The 20,440-nt window shown below is 38.3% G+C and overlaps 1 protein-coding gene across 2 annotated transcripts in view; it reads left to right on the forward strand.

Annotated features, from left to right (window-relative positions):
* Positions 1-20,440, forward strand: part of LOC122521157 (epidermal growth factor receptor) — a 110,192-nt gene that overhangs the window by 51,004 nt on the left and 38,748 nt on the right. The window contains exon 1 of one of the 2 annotated variants that reach the window (XM_043641648.1): positions 13,732-14,446. The exons of the other annotated variant lie outside the window; for it this stretch is intronic. The gene's annotated coding sequence lies outside the window, so the exon portion shown is untranslated. Of the gene's footprint in view, positions 1-13,731; positions 14,447-20,440 lie in introns of those variants that run through there. 2 annotated transcript variants of the gene reach the window in all.

The raw sequence follows: 20,440 nt of genomic DNA on the forward strand, positions 1-20,440 counted from the left end.
AGCAGATACCGCGGCAAACCGCTGGCGTTCTTCCCTTAATAAAAAATGAGAGAGAAGAGGAACGAGAAAAATGAGACAAGATAGCCTTCAAGATTTTCGTTTTGATCTGTAATGTTATTTTACAAACGTTTTAGGCAGCTCGATCTTCAAATACCAAAGATTTTTCGAATCAACATACCTGTAAATAATTGTCATCAAAGGAAAATCAACGTATATATTTCTAATTTCACATTCGTAAACATTTGTAAATTTAAATATTCAAAAAATGACAAACTCACGCGCGATATGTATACGACGATCGAGAAATGATCGAGAAGCGACGAATTTATGTGTGTACGTATTATAATCTAATTTGATTTCAGGTTTACGTCGAATCGTGTAAAACTTCGATCTCTGTTGTGCATCGATTTTAAAACAAGAACGAGAACAAAAAATGGACAAAATTTACAAGATCGGGACTCTAATATTAGAAATTATAGATATTTCAGGCGCGATGATATCATCCTTACTTTATTCAACGCCTTACTGGAAGATATATATATATATATTACAGATGATCCATCCGAGATCAGTAAAAGCTAACTCCAACGATTTAATGACGACGATCATATTCATCGGACCCGTCCTAACGGCGCCTGTTGTACACGTTTCATATAATTCTCTATCTTACCTATTTTGTTCGAGATTTATCCTTTTATCTCGAGCCGCTGAATAACAAATTATACCTTAAGGAGTCCCGATTTTTCTTATTCTACCGCGATCATCATTCGCAAATCTAATATCGGTTCTCCCCTAGCGACGATTTCGAACGTTTTACTGGTAATCTATGCAAGCAGAAAGACGATCGCGTTGAACAACGCTTCCAGGCACTCGCATAATCATTGCATCCTACTTGCACGAAAAGATAAACGAAGAGAATGAAGATGGAACGAGTATTTCGAGAAGATAGAAAAATGATGCTGAACAATTTCGGTGAGTAAAATATATATTTTTCATTTATTTCTTTTTTATTTCGTAACTTTAATTTATTCGTATTAGTCGCAAGCTTTGATTCGTGATGATTAACGTCAGTTCGTTAAATTATTCGCGAGGCCATGCAATTTCGCAGTCTGTTCCTCCCGATCGCAGTTAATTTATCTTACAGTTTCAATCGACCTCGTTTCAAACGACACTTCTACTAGTCGTGTGCAATGGTTTCAGTATGTCTTTCTCTTTCTCTTTTCCTTTTGAATATTCCGTACTCCAAAGACTCTACGAAGACTCGATTTCTAACAGTCCTTAAGAAAATTTCACATGCTTACGAACAAAACGTTATCTCCCAGATCGATCGATCGTAATATTTTTTTTTCCAAAGTATTATTTTTTGTAACTATACAAAACATGGACAGCATGTAACATATTCACCATTTTACCACAGGAAACGTATCATCTTTTGCAATACTTTTGTTCACAAGTAGGTGTATCCATTCATTTTGAACATAAGTTGAGGATATTAAAAAACTAATAAAAGACAAATAAACATATACAAATGAATATACAGATTTCACAAAGTACGAGAAAGTAAACGGAGTATGTACATGGTGGCCCGGTAGTTTGTTCTCTTCCGAAGAAGAAGAAGAAGAAGAAGAAGAAGAAGGTAATTTCCGTTGTTGGCAGAGGTGAGAATCGACATGCAAACTGAGCGTGTTGTATTGGAAGTGGTGCACGAGAAAAGATAAAGAGGAGCAAAAGGAAAAAGAAAAAAAAAAAGAAGGAAAGAGCGAGAAGAAGAAAGGAGAAGAAATAAAGAAGTCGAAACGAAGCTTAGTTGGGTAGAAGGATGAAGGAAAAAAAAAGAAGAAAAAAGGGTAAAAAAGAGATGAAAGGATTGAAAAAAAAAAGAAAGAGAGAGAAAGAGAGAAGCTAAAATCCGTGCTGAAACGATAATGCTTCGACCAGTAGACAACCAATACATACGGGGCCCGTTAGCGAGCTTGGTAATTATCGTTGTTGCGAACTAACAATGCTGCCAACTGTCGAACTTAACTACAAGGCGCGAAGATTAGCCACGGCTTGCTAAAAAGTCTTCACACCAAGTTCTATGTGTACCTATATATTACATAGAACCCTCGGGATTCTTCAAACAAAAAGAAAAAGGATCCTCCTCGTCCTTGCTGTTAACAACGTCCGTGAACGCCTACGCACCTGATCCTGTCGTTCGACTAAAATACAACTTGCCATACCGATCGATTTTATTTATTTTTCCTTTTTTTTTTTATCGAATTACGTCACGTATTAATTATCGCCCAAAAGCATCGTATTTCTTCCTGAATCTTTTATTATTCCGCGTGACTTATAAATCGCGTACCGATACATCGAAAATTCTTTTCTATTTCGTTGATTTTTCTTTAAAAAAAAAAAATGATGAACTTGGTCGTCAATCTTAACTCGAAATATAGGGGGAAAGGAAAATGTAATTGCATTTGTTTGAAAATAAATAAAACACGAGACTCGTTTTATATACGTGTATATTAACGTTGTACTCTTCGAACGGATTTCAATCGATAATGCTATCGCTCTTCGAACATACGACTATGTAGTTGATATTATCCATAAGGGATAAGGCACATTCCTTTTCGTTTAACTTCACGGTTGTGTCTTCGACGAAAGATCGGAATGACCCAACGATATATTTTCACGGATACTCACTTATCAAGTCTTTGTTAAAAACGATCCTGTTAAACGTCGTTTAAATGTTGCCTCATTTTTTCCTAACACTCCTAAACACATTATTTTTCTCGATAGACTGATTTATAAATTATCCATTATTATTTCTAATTCAAACGATAATATTCGAGCTAATAACAGCTATTAATTTTCGACTAATAACACGTCAGATATCGATTTTATTAATGTAGCCAATTATTTTATGCCTGGCTCCCCTCGTGTATCCAAAGAAAATCATTTCAAACGATATGATATGTTAAGCAATCGTTATGGTTAAATTGTATATTTTCTCCATCTGGCAAAAGAGATACGCAACCACGTGCATATATATAGGTATACACGGTTAAAAAAGAACTGTACGGATATTCTCGAGGCGAACGACTACGGGGGCATGTGTACTGTTAAGGCGACCCATAAAGAACTCGATATTATTCCTACATATGACGATGCCTAGCTATTGACATTCCGAGTCTTCGAGGTGAACACGAAGACTCGACGTGGCACACGCTTGTTTCGTGGAATGCCATCTTGCTTGCATTAGCTACATCTTTTCCTGATTCTTTTTCTTCCTTTTCCATTTTTTCTCTCCATTTTGCGAAACAATATTCTTTACTTTGTAACATCCTTAGTAGTTCTTACTCATAGTGATTGTAATACAATGAATTATGTTCTCGTAACATACGCATAGATGCACTAACGGATAGAAAGATATTCGAAGGTAAGGTATTCCGATGTCCTTCGTTTTCTCCTGATCGATATTTTTCTTATCATCGATTAGTCCTCGCGTGGAAAGATCTCTGCGTAAAAATGACTACGAAAAGACGTAGTAGTAGTAGTAGATAATCTTGTAAAAGCTTGTAACCGTGTAAAAAATAAAAAAAAATAAATAAGCCTATCGCAGCGTATTTGACTCGAACAAACATCAAGTTGAAAATATCGATGATAATAAAGCTGCTTTACGATAAAATCTATCTCGATCCGTGGAAAGTAATGTCTCCTATTGGCCGTTACGAGGTTCCGATAGATGCGCAGATGAGCCCTGCCTGACGAATAATCGAATTGCACTTCTTCTCTCTTCGCTGGGGCGAGTTCGTTCGTTCGTTCATTTTATCGCCAGGTGTAACGTAAAATATTTTTATCACGTTATCGTTTGCATAACTTTAGAAGATCCTGAACGATTCTCGTCGAACTAGCGTACACGAATTATTCGAATAACAACCTAGATGACAAACAATTAAGATAAATCTTAATTGTTTAATTATCGAATATAAACAAAAATCGATCGAATTAGGTATGGAAAAAGTTAGGATTAAAGGTTCAAAAGTGTCCTTCAAACGACAGGAATAAACGAGTACGATGGTAACCGTACTTGAAATGCCATAATGTTAGGCTGCACAAGAAGATAGTTTGTTCTCTCTCTCTCGCACATACTTTATACCTTTTTCATTCTTGTTCTCTCTCTCTCTATTCTGGTACGTTGTTCGGAGGCAGCACGGTAATCTACCCTACCTTTTGCAGCCGATAACGCGTATGAGATATCGCTTGCAAGAGTCCGAGGTGCAATAATGTCTCGATGAAGTCGCTTTAAGGCCGATTTCATGTCGTGGACTGTGCTCGTCGACGAGTACTGGACGGAATAACGAGAAAGAAAGAGAGAGAAGAAGAGAATAAAAGAGAGATCGATAGAATATATGGAATGAGAGAGAGGGAGAGACGATAAGGCGCGGCTAAACCCGCCCAATCAGCTATGTTTCATGGTACTCTCGACATTACCACTTTATATTACCTATCGTTCACCATATATATTTACCTTCCTTCCTTCCTTCCTTTCTTCTTTCTCTGTCTAGCCACGCGTACCTTCCTTCTCTTTTTTTATTTATTCATTTTATATATGTACTCTTTCTATTTTTCGATACGATACATCAGTGGTTCTTATGGTTCTCCCGAACCCCTCGAGAGGTAAACAAAATTTCGAGAATTGTCCCTTTTCTAAATCGTCTGATTTTTTTTGAGGTTATTTTTTAAATTTGCCACCATAAAATCGAGAACATTCTTATGTATTATTAATGTTATTAGCACGTTGTCGGTGGAAAAGGTATTCTGCCCTTCTTGGGCAGACTGGCACCGATCGGCAGGTCAGGTATTAATACCTTTTAGGTAGGACCATAAACTATGCTTCTTTTTTTTTCTTCGCTTTCATTTAATGAATATTTTGTTTCTTCCTTTTTTATTCTTTCGTCTTAAGAAAACGATCCGGGTATTCAGGTTTATTTTTTTCTCCTTTTTTAGATTTTCTTTTGCAACGTTGCAAATACTGCAGTTACTTTTATTCAATTCTTAACTCTTGCGATGATTTATTATACATTTTTGATAATAATTTATGGAATTCGGATCAATGTCGTTTTCATATTTCATTGCACATCGGTAATGGGATTCGTTTAAAAGTTTAAAAGAACCACTGCGATACATATTATAAAGGGATTCGCGGATTGTAAAACGTAAAAACGAAAGGAAGGAATGATATCGGTTAAGGGGCGACTTTCGCTCTTGCTTTATGGCGTCGTCGTCGTCGTCGTCGATTCCTCCTTCTACTTCTCCTTCTACTCTTCCCTCCAAAATAAAATAAAAGAGAGATTGGTGGTGGACTTTACAAGTCACCACGATAGGATTTTATCTGTTCCGCATTTGTCCTGGGTTTCATTGTAATCCTTGTTATTGTTGTTGTAGTTCGGCCCAATGGGGTCTCGTTCCGGCACCATTTGGTTAGTCGATGAAAACTCCTTGAATGATTTTCCATTGAAATAAGAATTTATATAGATCTAGTATTTTTTTATCCTTTCGATTATCATCAATGTTGTCTTCTTTTATTAAATATTGATTTTTTTTTTATATATATGTATTCTGTTTTCATTTATTCATTTCATTTTATGCATGGTAGCACATAAATATATTCAAACACAGATAATCGTGTAAATCATTCGGTAACTGATATACAAGTTATAAAATGCGATAGAAGTTAAACTAATATTTAGCGTTCAATTGTTGATACAGACACATAATACGTTTGCGCGAAAGATAAAACAAATTTACTGATAGATTGAACATATCTACCGATTAGACGAATATTAATAATTACTATTACTTGGATATTAGTCTGATTTATAATCGTTTTATTATTATTGTCGAGCACAAAAATTCATTACTCGAATATTTGTTTATTCTGATATTTCTCAATGTTTGGAAATGAATTCGAAGCTTGCATCGCGTGGTTTATATTCTCGCTAAAATAGCAGTTTATATAGTACTGGCATGTTTCTTAAGCAATTGGAGAGACGCAAATGCACTATAATGGAGTTTATCGTCAAATTATCTATATTCGATATTTGAAAAATTTCATGATATCGTATCGTTTATTAATTATAAGAACCGATCATGCGAAACACACATGGCGAACGCGTGAAACGAACGAAGGAACGAAGGAACGAACGGTTAAATGCTATGTCGAAAGACCTGTTAAGAGAAAAATGGGTAGCACGGTAAAGTAAACCGACGAGAACAATTATAAAATGGCGACTGTTGCCTAATCTCAGTTGGTTCTCGCGTTTCTAAGCAACCGTTTGTACGCCTAAACAGAATAGAGAACTTGCCTATATAGAATTGAATCCGATTGTGAGATAGATTCGAATGTGGGCGAACTCGGCTAGACACACAGACACCTCTCTTCGGTTGAGTCAGCAATTTCTCACAGAACTTACTATCTATCTAGGATGAGGTGGTACGATATTTTAAACGATTCGTCGATATTATAAACAAAGAATAAATCACGAAGGAAAGTACGGTACATAAACGAGTTGAATCCTTCGCTCGATTATATACCCGCGAGTTTCTTCGAGAGAGATCGCAACGAACCGATGCGCTGGTGTAAGTATATATAATACTAATAGTTGGTTTTAGTCAGACATGCAATGATTTTACCCGAAGAGATCGTGCCGAGTTGATGAGTATGATCGTTATTTTGATTTTCTTTCTTTATACCCTTTAGCGTTAAAAGTATCCGCGCGATTACGGAATACTTTCCAATTCGTTAATATCAAATTTTCTCAAAGGTTCTTGGAAAAATGATGCAACGCGTATAGAGGATACGTTCCAGTTGTCAACAAAATTATTTACCAAATATGCAAATATATTATTCGAATTTGAACGAGTGCGATTACGACGATCTAACGTCATATAAATTCGTTTCAGTTTGAATCCTAAACGTCGGTGTCACGCGATCGTGGGTATTGAATTCCTTCGCGTATTCGACAGCCTCCGCAACGACACGAGTGAGCATATGCGTCATTCTTGATTAGAAATTCATTTGCAAACGACGAGAAACGACGCATGCGAGGACTTCTCTTTCCGATACGGTTTGCAAATTAATCAAGAAAAACAAGCGATTAATTACATCGTAAATAAATGTCAAATAGAAATGTCAGCATAATTATGTATTTTCTCCCTCTCCCTCTCTCTCTCTCTCTCTTTTCGTGTTTTCTCAGAGAAAATTTATTTCCAATATTTACTGTAAAATCGCTTGTAAAAAAAAATCTCGAAGCAAAAATCGAAATGCCCTAGGCAGAAAGTGTCGTCGTCGTCGTCGTCGTTGTCGTTTTCAACCGAGTTCCCGCGCAATTTATTCGCGCCCTTCTTGCAAAATTGTTCGAGATAAGGTGCCGCCACGAGGTATACCGAAGCACGTAGTTGCTTTCTCTCTCTCTCTCTCTCTTACAAGATCCAGTGTAAGTAGAGAAAAGATAAAAAGGAAAGAACGGCACGTAGTTACCGCGTGCGTGTATACGAAGAGGAACATGGCGAGTGTACGAACTACTCTGGGCAAAAATAAGGACAGAAATAGCGGCAATTACCGTAGCGGGCCAAAGACGGGAGAGAGACGGGCTTATTCATCATCCGAGGTCATTTGAATACCGCGCTGTCGAGAGCGGGAGAACGGGACGGAACGATCTAAAGAGAAGGTTCGAGGAAGAAGGGAGGAAACTGGGAAGAAACAAGAGGAGACCAAGAGGAAAGGGAGATTGGTACACCAACCGAACCGAACCGAACCGGTCGGAGCAAAGAGGAAGGAAACCGGTTGCCGAAGAAGTAAACACGCGAAGGTGATGTACCCTCCGTGCCTCTCCTCGTCATTACCAAGTGCCCAGACTTTTCTGCGATCCGAACTGACGTTCCCAAAAAGTCATCAGCCGAGAGCTCGATCGCTTTTCATAAGAAACGAGAGAAATACGTTAGCTCGTTTTTTAATCAACCAAATCCATACGAGTTTCGATACTTTTCTAAAAGGGTAACATTAGAGATCGTTGACTTTGTTCGTTCATATTACAAAAAATTACACAATAGAATCGATCGAATGATTTTTCTAACGGGGAAAGAACGAACGTACGAACGAACGAACGTACGAGCGAGCGAGATCTTTTTGGAGAAAAAAGTCATACGAGATCTTCATTGGAACGGCAGGTGTACCAACCTGTTATTCGACGTTTCTTTTGGTTGCAGTGAACGCTTAACGTTTTGGTTCTGGTGGGTCCTTACTCACGGCACGTCGTAATCTGGTAGCGTATTCCGATTTTTGTCCGGACTAATTCCCAAAAAAATCTCGAGGGCGCATCCGTTTTTTCGGAAGCGGCTAGCGTCCGCCCGCCACCCCCCCTCCTCCTCGCGTCCGTTCGAAAGCAGCTTCCTCGTTGACTTTTAAACCGAGCCGAGCGCCGTTGACTTTCCTTAGCAAAAAGCTGTCCCGAACGATACGCTTTTGTAAACTGCTCGACGTGTGTCAAGAAATTGGCCGAGGAATACGGTAAAAACGTTTTCAATCCTCGTTATAGGTATACCGAGAATCTTTAGATAAAACGATTTCTAAAAGAAAACAACCAAAAAATCCTGCCTCTTCTTTCGGAGATCCTTATCGTTGCATTCGATGGTATTTTGTTAAGGACGGTGAAGAAGGAAAAAATAAATAAAAGAAAAAGAAGAAAAAACAACGATCTCTCCAAGAGTCGCGCTGCCCGTCCAAGCTTAAAAAGCAAAGAATAATTTCGAAAGAAGATACGACTTTTTCATTTTTTAATGGCATATTCCAAAGAGAAATTTAACGAATGAACGTCTCTAATCTTCTCACTAATGACTTTATAAGTCGTCACATCGTATAACGCCATAAGTTGTTGGTCTTTATAACAGACGGAGTTGGTCGTAGTTGCCTGTTGACACATTAGGTACGATATTTTAAACGCATTTGAAAGTACAAACATCCCTTCCTCACCTCCATAAAAGTCCGTGATGACGAACGTCGGACGCTTGATCAAACATCGTGGGTTGGTAAGAAGGTGTAGGTCCGAAAGAGAATCGAAAGAATTTTTCTTTCCTACTAACGAAGGAGTTTCAACAGATCTCTCTCTCTCTCTCTCTCTCTCTCTCTATCCGTTTAACCATTTATCTATCCATCTATCTATCTATTTCTATATTTCTTTGACTCTCTAATGAGATAGAACGAAACAAACCGTTCCATACCGATTCATCATATCCAGAATTATTTCCAATCATTCTTCTTGTTTTCCCATTTGCACCTGGCTAAAACGGAGGACACACGGCTACGAGTCTCCTCTAATCTTTTCTTTATTGCAAATATTGACGCGCTCGTCGTGGGACGATTCGTGGGAGGTCAATTTTTAAATGAAAAATTCATTTACGATCTTCCCCCTCCTTCCCCCCCTAACATTTTTTCACTTTTCCCTCTCTTTTCCTAAAATAAAATTCTTTCGTTCTTGTACGTTAGTGGCGCCCGTCGTCCCGGATCCTTTTATGACGCGAAGGATGCGCATGCGTGCGAGAAACCAGAGGACTGTGAACAAAGGGTGGTATAGACACGGGAGAGAAGGTAAAAGGAAAAGGAAAAAATAACAGGAGGAGAGAAAAAAAAAGAGGAGAATAAAAAGGGAAAAAAACGAAGGGAAGAAGAAGAAGTAGAAGTGGAAGAAGAAGAAGAAGAAGAATGAAAAGAGAAGGAGGAGAAGCAAAAAGAACAAAAAATAAACTTCAACCTCGACACCGTACGGGGCACATGGTGTTATCCTCAAGGTGCATCTTTTGCACGAACCTGTAGCAGGAGGCTTGGTTAGAAGATGTATTTGGTCGGAGGGCATGACTCGCTGTAATTCGCCAAGGTATACGAGGGATTCATTACAGTTGGAGTCACGTAGCAAGACGGACGCCATGGATCTAAAATATACAAATGGATTAAATCAAATAATTTTATCTTTTAGATTACTATTAACGAGTTCTCGGAAGCACTAATTTATGATAATGTTCTATAAAACCAATCTTATGTTATCCTAGATGATCGGTTTATATTCGTTCATTGTAGAAAATAAGGCTTAAGGTTTAACGAAGAGGATAAGTCAACATTGAATATTAGAATTTGAAGAACTTAAAAGACTTGGGAAAATATTAGATGATCTATCCCAATCATAATAACGAACGTCCATATTAATAAAACCACTTGAAATGTGAAGAAGAAGAAGGAGAAGAAGGAGAAGAAGAAGAAGAACGAGAAGGAGGAGCCAACCCGAAAATTTCCATTTGAAGTATAAAAAATCGAATGCGGCGCCACTGTACCATCCGAACCGGTATTCTCTTCTGGACTGTATTTTAGTCTCTCTATGCCCCATGGTATGCCTAATATAAGTCCCATAGGGAGAGAGTTGGCTGCGTGCAACGGTGCGAAAGCATCCTTTTCGGGCCACTTTTGCCACTCTTTATTGTATTCTCGTGGCACGTTCTTCTTGCCGACGAATCGATTAAGATTGAAATTGGAAGGAAAAAAAAAAATAATCAAAATCATGTTTCACGATAATTAATTGCACGAACAACGGTGGTTTTATCTTTTTGTGTTTTGTTTTTTTGTGGGAGGAAGGGTTGTTTTCTTTTTAATTTCATTTCTTTTTTAATTACGATTTATCTTAACGAAAAATCATTGTCACGTTAGACGACGATATATCTCTGGAGAAATTTAGGACGTTTGCGCTTGAAAAATCTTTTAGAACGGCAGAGTTATAAAAGCTTCATGCCAGTTTTATCTGATTCGCGTATGGCAAGGCGAAACTCCCCGAGGTTACAGAAGGAATGCAGAGCCCGGCGCATTTCTCTCCCTGGCATCACGGAATGAAACAGGTTGCGAATAAAGTCTTGCTCATCTCGTGCCGGTAAATCGCAGTCACGAGAAAAGGGCGCGAGATAATTCCCTGCCGAGTCCAATTCAATTGTATCTCTGTGTTTTGCTTTCGATAGACTTCGATGTTTCTTTTTGTTTTTTCTTTTTTTACATTCATTCTTTCTTACTTATCTTCGACGATGTTAAACTTCTCAATGAAAACGTCGAATGGAACGCGTAGTATAAAATCGATTGAAACAAAATAAATCTATTTAAAAAAAAAAAAAAAATAAATAAAAAAATAAAACATTCTTTTTCGATAACAAACGAAATTAAGAAATACGTTGACTCCGTCGGATTCTTCGAAACGACGTCGAGTAATAAAACTAAAAGACGCACACACGTGCAGTCTGTAATTACATAACCGTGCTCGGTAATGCACGAGCGTATCTCGTACGTTTCCATGACTCTAATCGCACGGGGGATAAATGTTTTTATACGATTAAGCTTAATGCGTTATCGCAATTTGATTTGAAGTCACGTTTATAATACATAATAAAATATCGAAATATATTAACGAGCATTGAAAATGATCATCTCAAAGTTATTTCTAACTATCGATTTCACGAGTGATCTTTGATGCGAGCGCGAAAGTGGCTGACTTAACAGCTAGCACGTTCTATGTAAAAGAAAGAGAGAGACAGAGAGAGAGAGAGAGCTGAAAAAAGAAACGTTGAAGTAGAAGGGGAAGGAGAGATTATGTCGCAGCTAAATTTAGGCCCACGCGCACGGATGGAACCACCTGTTTATTCTTCGCGAAATTCTGCGATAGCAGTTACAGTATTTTGCTACAGTAAAAAGAAAGTATGAAAATGTCAAAGTACGAGTAGTATAATGAAACTATAAGTATCTTTAAATTTGAATTTATTTCATTAGACCAAAAAGCAACAAAATTTATCGTATTTATTAAAAAGGGAAGAAGAACTCTGTTAAATTTGTCAAAAGATTTAATCGACAGGGGGACGATCGTTAAACTCATAGATAGAAATCCCATGGGGTAAACAAGCACTTATTCTCATTTTGAAGTCCTACCACACGTATGAGAACAGAAACGGATGCGTTGCCAACTAAAAGGGCCCAAAGTTATGCGTAAAAGTGCAGAATCAACGAAGGTCTTTCTACTCTCAAAATGTTGCAGTATTGTTCCTGATTTGTAACACGTATTAACGCGCCAAAGTCCATCGTATAGGACCCCCTCCTGCGGAGGTGGGCTCGCTTGGTACCAAACAATACCGCAGGAATAGTCAGACCATTTGAAAGGAACAATGCCGAAGTTTTAACAATGACGAACTAACTCGTGGTGGACTAAGAATACAACGGCTTGCTTATTTTTTCTTTCTTTTTCTTTTTTTTTGTAAATGAAGGTCTTCGGATACTGTATTATAAAACTATCGAGACGGTCAGGCACCTGCTGAGGTCGAGAAACCACCCCTCTGTCGACAAGATACCCGCAAGAGGTTTTATTGTGTGTGAGATCATTTATTATTTATTTTATGCTTTAATTTTACGTTTCGAATTATGTATATAGTGTTCGTAATTATCAGGACGAATTAATAAAGTTAAAACTTTAATACACACATTTTTGCATCCTTTTAACGTGACTCTTACGTAATATTATCTTGCATGCATTCGAAGACAGACTTATTTTTTATTAGATCACTTTTTGAATCCCAAATAATCTTCGTTACGTAGATAAACGTTATAAAGTTTTATCTTTCGATAAAAAAAAAAAAAAGGAAAGAAAAGAAAGGAAAGTTGAAACGCGTTGTACCGAAGATTGAAGTAAAATCATGATAGTCTTCGATTTCGTTTATCTAAAGTGTTTACGGAGACGAGTTGAATTGACGGTTTGCTCTGTTAAAATTGCTCTCGTTTAAAAGGCAAATAACAGCGAGAGAAGTACTTTTAGCCTGTTGTTTCATATAATCGTTCCTTTCGCCTTGGTATCGGCCTTTCACCCGGACTCTTTCGAAATTCATATCTTCGTTGCGATCGTCTTATCTCAGTGATGACTTTCAATGACATTTGAAAGCATTTTTACAAATAAAATGATATAAAGTTAATTGTAAAATGTTGAGGGGGAAAATAGTTAGTGAGAAATATAGAAGAAGAAGTGGTATTTTTCCGAGATGCAATGTTGCCTGGCTCCGGGTGTATGTGTGTGTGTTCGTGTGTGTGTAGGATCGGGTCCGTCGATTGTAGGTCTGATCGTGGGGGGGGACAGTGGCTATCGGAAGGGCCAGAAAGGGTCTTACGAGAGAGAGGTAGAACGTACTATCTTTCTCTTTCGTATACCTGCGTGTTTTACCTGACTAGGAGAGAGGAAAGTAGGGAAGCCGAGCGATTTCTGTGGGTAGGTAAGGTAAGGCAAGGAGGAAAGGTGGTAGAGCGGCTGATGTAGTGGGGGGGAGATCTTCCAAGGAGATAGACGAGGAAAGATAAAAGAAAGAAGGAGAGGTAGAAAGAGCGGTAGAGGTAGAGGTAGAGGTAGAGGTAGAGGTAGAGATAGAGGTAGAGGGAGGGGGAGAAGGGTCGAAGAAGCAGGCTAACAACAGCGAAAGAAACGAAAAAGAGAGAGAGAGAGAGAGAAGCTGTGGTGGAGGTGGTTGGATGCTGGTGCTGTCGGCGGTAGCAGTAGGATAAAGGGTGGGAGAAGAACGGATAGGAGAGGGGAGGGGAGGGGCGAGGGGAAAACTCGTGGCGAACGTGGACCTGTGCCCGTGGCTCCTCGTCGCATGGCCGACCTGCCGACTCGCTCTCCGCAAGGTGAGACGCGCGGATCGAAGCGAACGCAAGTCCAAGGATCGCGCGGAATTCTTGCCGAAACGGTCCTGGTGCTACCTCTGTCATAGATATTCGGCGGTGGTGGTCCTTCGAACCTTGCGCGTACCTTCCCAAGGCCTGTTCCCTCGCGCGAGGATGAATTTGCTGCGACATCGAGCGCGGTCTCGACTCGACGCTCGATAAAAAACTCTTATCAAGGCGCGTCGAGACTCGCGTAAATCTCAGCCTAAAACTTTGTCGCTTGCTACGAGTTTGAAACTTGATCTACGCGTCGTCGACTCAAATAACTAATATTATCATCTTCTCGTATCGTAACCATCTCTACGTTTCGCGCCATGGATCGTACGCGCACGCGCACCCATAACAACCACGTGTCACTTGCATGATCCTTTCGTTCTCTTATCCCATTATTTCCATGCATCGCAATAATGGATCGAGTGTACGTGAAAGAGTGCAACTAAGAGCTGTTATTCTTATTGGATAATATCGCGAATGTTATCCTACGATCAGTGTTTTGTGCTAAACCTTTAAGAAAAAAACTTATCGCTCATAGACAGAAACTGGTTTCGAAAGTGTACCTACCTCGTTGCTTTCCCATTCGGAGGTCGGACCCGATCGAACGTCTTCGGTCCAAAGTTTTACGCCTTTGGAATATTCTTCTGTTCGATTTACCTTTCTGACTCGCATTCATAAATGGTAAGTCCTTTCAATTGCATTAACACCCTTAATCCTTTTCGAACTTCTTATTGTGGTATAAGTATTTAATTCCCAACTCGTGACAAATTCGTTCATAGACCGATTCTATTTGACGACAATGAAGAACGCGTCCAAATACCATCGATTAATAATTATCCGATATTTTGTATCCGAATCATTGAATATTTTTCTTCGAGAATGATAACGCGCTTACGCATTGACGAAATAGCCTATGCAACGCGAACGATAAGATGACGATTTTACTTTGCCTCGCCTTCTGTTATGTACAAATTCGCAACGGACATGAAAACAATGGAGAAATTGAAATATATTCGCTTTGAGGAAGTAGGACGTTGCTATATAATATATATATATATGCAATACATTGGCAAGAAACTTGGTCAATAATGAAATAAAAAATGTTCTCTCGTTGTTCTCCCAACGACGTTACGAATTTCAAAGATTGCATAGAATTTTGGACGCGACCATAGAATGCGTACTTCGTTAATTTCTTGTCGCGTTCAATCGGTCGGACGATTGTTGTGACGGTGCGAAGAAACATCGTATAATCTAAGAAACATATCTCGAAGTATCGAAGTTTCGATACACCTCGGAGACGAAATCCTTTTGAAAGAACGATATAAATCCCGAAGGAGAATTTCGCTCGAAGTTAAAATTTACGGAAAAACAAGGAGCAGCGAGGATCGAGAACTGTCTCCAACCTGGTAGTTCGACACACCTTAACGTTTCTTACATACATTCTTCCCTCGTGCTGCAGTCTTCTTGAGAGTTGCCCTAGCGATGTTCCAAGCACTTTCGCGCGTCCCTCAACAACAATTTCCACGAAAAAAGTTGGAACGTTCTGTCCGACTCCGAAAGATTTATATTGCTTTTCGAACGAGCGAGCGAGCGAGCAAGCGTCTTTGCGATCTTCGCGTTAGACGCGTTTCTTCTTGAAATCACCAAAAATCTGTTCCCGAGAAGTTGCCTCACTAACTGCTGACGACCACGTGTTTATCGGAGTTCACGTACACGCCATAAATCTTCACGCATACATCAACGGATTCACACAAAAATCATTCTATTATACGTGGATCGTTTCTACTACACCCAAACATGCTCGATTCATCCTTCAATACGAATAACGTTGTTATTTTATATAATTTTCCTCGTATAAACAACATCCAAAGAATTTCGTCCTTGCCGTCGTCGTTATCATCGTTTCTTAGAAAACTAGTTCCTATTATCTTCCTCTTGATTATTTTACATAATTATATATTTTTATAAATACATGTAAATATATATAATCAAACCGGATTACGATAAATATACAATTTATCCTGATATAAAAATATTCGTTATTTTGATACATACTCGTAGACATAGTTGTCCCAATTAAACGTTGTTTCAAGATTAATCTCATTCTTAAGAAATTTGTTATACTAATTTGATAGTCTCACGTATATAAAGGTCTATGAATATTTAAATAATACATTAATTAAGGTGTATATATGAAAAGGAAAGTCATATGATGCGCGTCAGCTTAAGAGCACGAGGATCACAAGCTTGGAATTTCTTCTACGCGAGCTAATGTTTGTGGGATCGTTAGTACACATGAGAGACTTGAACGCCGGGGTAAGAAGCAGTCGGTTTGCGTTGGCGGCAAACCGTCCGTTTGAAAAACATCGACTACTAGCATGTGGCATCTAGTATAGTTGAGGTAAAGCGTTAGATAACTTTTACTTTGGTTTCTAACAGCGGCTAATGCAACTTGCTTTTGTGCAGGACGCTTTATCGTTTGAAAATAATTTACTAAAGTAAGAGAGAGAGAGAGAGAGAAACATTATTCGTTTCATTTATGAACCATTTTTTCGAAACTTCAAATCAACGCGTTAAATATTTGTTCAATATAATAAAACGATTTTGGATGTTTCGAAAAATCATTTTTTATTGCAATACTATTTAAAAATAATGCAATTATATATATATATACGATTCGATGAGAATGCGATTATAATTTACTCGTAATAATTGTCACGATCGATCCAATACTCTAACGCATACAAAAATAACTCATTACAAAACAGTACTAACGATCGAATTGAAGAACGTAAATATCATTTATGCGAGTAACAATGAAAGTTGTTTCTTTGAGTTGCAGTATTATTATGCGAGGTACGAAGATGCAGCTGTCTTTAACTCGTTATATTCCGTGATGTTGATACAGAGGGAGAGAAAATGTTACCAGATGTTGAACTCGGTGCTTCTTGTTCGACACAAAAATTAGTAATATTGAAAGATATTTCGAAGAATACAAATCCTGCATTCCGTTTTGTTAAAAAACGTTGATTACTTGTCGAACAGTGATGTCAATTTTATTTTATACGTAAAAAGAAATAAAACAACGTGAAAATAAAACTCGTAGATTTTCTTGCATCGTTTTATACAAAAATACGAAATGATAAAAAGGTATATATAAAATAACTGCAGCGAATCCTTGCTTAGTTTGCTGTATCATTTGAGATTGCAGTGAGATGCAAGTTTTGGGACATCGGTTTATAGTTATACGTACATACGGAATAGAACGAAGGCTGATGATGCTGCTGCTGCTGCTGCTGCTGCTGCAGTCCCGTACGATGCATTCGTAGGATGCGCTCGAAAAATAATTCTGTTTCTCTTAGGGACACGCCTACTCGAAAAGAAGATCATTAATTTCTTCTCCGAGACATTGGCGCTCGCATCGGAGTGTTCGTAGAATTATATTAGAATATCATTACCGTTGTATTAGAACGCCTTTTTTCTTTCTTCTTATTCTTCTTCTTGTCTACAGTTTTTTTTTTCTTCTTTTTTTTTTCTTTTTCTTGTTAAAAAACAAAGACGCGAAAATAGATAAAAAGAAACACGCAACACGCTTGTTGTATAATCAGTAGTTGTTGTCGGTCAACAAGTATGTTACATAGAAAAATAACGCATAATAATGCAATTTGGACATTGGTAAGTTCGATTCGTGTAATTTGTCGAGGATAGAGCAGTGCAATGCTACGTGTATCGTAGAAAATGTCAAAGCCATTCGTCGTATATAACGGTGCTTATTGGTCACTGCGAATTCCAGTAGTTTCTAATCCGAGCCAGTTTAAATAACGCAATCTGTCTGCCAAAGATACGTGACATTCGTTCTAACGAGCAACTGAGATAAGATTTTAACATAGATAACAACGTCTCGAGACGTTTAACACGATCGATAAATTTTCCAATTCGTTAATAAACAAATCAAAATTGTTAATAGTTCTATATCGTAAAAATCCAAAGGTTGGGGAGAAATTCTATTCGAATAAAGGAAAGAAGAATGATACTCGAGAAAAAGGTACTCGTATTATTTCGATTTGAGTAGCGTCGGTTACAAAGCAGATTCGAAGTCGATAGCGTAACCAAACGTGGCTTTTTAAGTAGGTATGCATTCCCGATAGTTACGAGCTCACGGTCAGTTAGGAATTTTTTCCGTAGAAAAAAGGAAACCTTTGAGATCGTAAAGGGACCCTCGAAGAAGATCCACCTTCGTTAAGGGGTATTGACGTTGGATTCATTTTTCAATGGGCCATCCCACCTGCTCGACTAGAGAGGCGGAAAGAAAACGAAAACGAAAACGAAAAAGAGAAAGAAAAAGAAAAAGAAAAAGAAATAGAAATGGAAAAGAAAAGTTTGATAATACATCACGCGTTCGCTCGATTACTTTGCAACAAAGAACTACGAGATATATATCTTAGAAACGGAATAAATAAAGAAACATTTGAATCCGTCAAGACGTATGAATCTTTTCGCGTTCATATTTCTCAAGGTGAAACGAGCGTATCGCGTGATTATAATTTTTAACTAACTCGTAGATATATATCGACGCGAGTCAAACTTAAGAGACAGAGAGATGAAGTTAAATAAAAGAAAGAAAACGTGTAAGCGCAATTAGTACTCGGCACGTTTCGACGAAGAAACGTCCTATAGTTGTTGTTTCGTACCCATAGACTTTCCCTCTTAATGGCTGCCATTATTGGACTCAAACGAGGAACGTAATTATCGTACCGATGATCTCGGCAGGACTTTGAAAGAGAGAATACTTTGTAATATTTGCGAATCAATTGGTGGTAACGACGATTAGATAAGAAGAAGAAAAAGAAGAAAGAGAAAGAGAATCGAGAGACTCTTTAATAGCCAATAGGTGCTTGCTTCGTACATCTCGGGAGATGCTGGAAGGTCCAGAAGTCGAGGGAAAGGCGAGAGAACTGACGTCACCGTCAGGAATGAGGTTAAACCGATGCTAAAGTTGCGCTCAACCAGTAACCGCTGTAACGTTAACTTTGCCGTTGCAGGATCCATGAGAGTCCTGGAAGAAACTATAGCGTTGGTAAGATCATCGAAAGAGAAAGAGAGAAGGAAAAGATATTCGTAGATCCGCGATTGCATCACAAACGTATTTTACTCGCGCATGCTTGCCGATCCTCTGCCAAGATTCACGAGCGATAATCGATTGCTCTTTCGATTCAGCGACTTTCAAGGAATGCAATTGCGATGTTCATTCCCTAAGACCGGTGAACGTAGAAAGAAACAAACTGTACCTATTGAACTTCTCATAATTTCTATTTATTCGAAAACGAAGTATGTAATATTAAGATATCTAAAAAGCATCGTCAATCAGGTGCCAAGAAAAGTCTTCAACGAAAACGATGAACTTGATTCGAGTACGAGTGATAACGTTATCGACTGATAACTCTCGTTCATATGCAAGACAGAGAGAGAGAGAGAGAGAGAGAAGGGGAGTAAGAATTTGAAAAGGAAGAAGATAGAAAAGTCACGTTTATTTTCGTATATCGTTTATACTGTTAGTCAAATTTGTTTTAGAGGTCTTCTATCAGTATCATCGTACGTTTTACAACCGTGGTAGCGTAAAAGATAGAAGATAAACGGTAAATCCTAAAGGTAGAAAAGAGAAGAGTCAGTTTCTCTATCTACGAGTGGCAACTACCAACGTTATCTCGGTATACGTCGACCGTAGGAAAAGTTTCTGTCTTAAAAGTAGAAAGTGCACGAGTTAGGTCGTATAAATAATTGTGGTGGTGCCCTTTTCGAAAAGGGTCCAGATTACGAGGAGGAATAGTAGTAGTAGTAGTAGTAGCAATATAAACTGGTGCTCTAGCACCTTCTACGAGTGCCGTATAAACGAAGAAAAGGGAAGAAAATGGAAAGAATAGGAGGAGAAGGAGGAGGAGGTTACGTTCTCAGACGGAGGACTACTCTATCTAGGAAGGATCTTTTCTTTGGAACAGCACGGACGAACTCATGCGCTGACCCCCAGAGGCTAAAGATTACAAGACCTCGGCACACAACTAGAATTCGAGTTCCGCAACGAGGACCCGAGCGCGCAACGCCATTACTCCTTCTTCCTTTGAAACCAAGTAGAGAAATATCTCGCGTGCTCCTACGTCAATGCTTCTACGGTAGAAAGATAAGAGGTCGAGAGGATCGACATATTATTATTATTCCTCTCCCCGTATATTTACGCTGCCGTTACTCGATTTACTTCGACGTTGTAAACGATAAACAATCGACTTGCACCATCGAGGATAAATATCGAATGTTACGCGCTCTCAATTTTACGATAGATAAATTGATTATATATTTTATTTCTTTTTTTCCAATAACAATCTCGACATTACAAATATATAATAGTGCAGCAATGGAATTCACCGACGATACAATAAAGTTGTTATAATTGTTATTTTTTTGTTTTCTTTTTAAAATGTAAAATTGGATTTTGAAGTGAAAAATTCGACTTGGAATTTTCGTCAAAGTTGAAACCCTAATTTCGTGTTTAGTTAACAAGCATTCCCTTGTTTCATCCTTCTTTGCCACCTGTACCTTGTTAACAAGACGCTTCCCTTCTTTTCGTATGCACAGTTTCGTCGAGTAGCGTAAACGCAAATACGTGGGCTATTCGAAATGAAA

Source organism: Polistes fuscatus, unplaced genomic scaffold, assembly GCF_010416935.1.
Source record: "Polistes fuscatus isolate 324 unplaced genomic scaffold, CU_Pfus_HIC Scaffold1, whole genome shotgun sequence".
Lineage (NCBI taxonomy): Eukaryota > Metazoa > Arthropoda > Insecta > Hymenoptera > Vespidae > Polistes > Polistes fuscatus.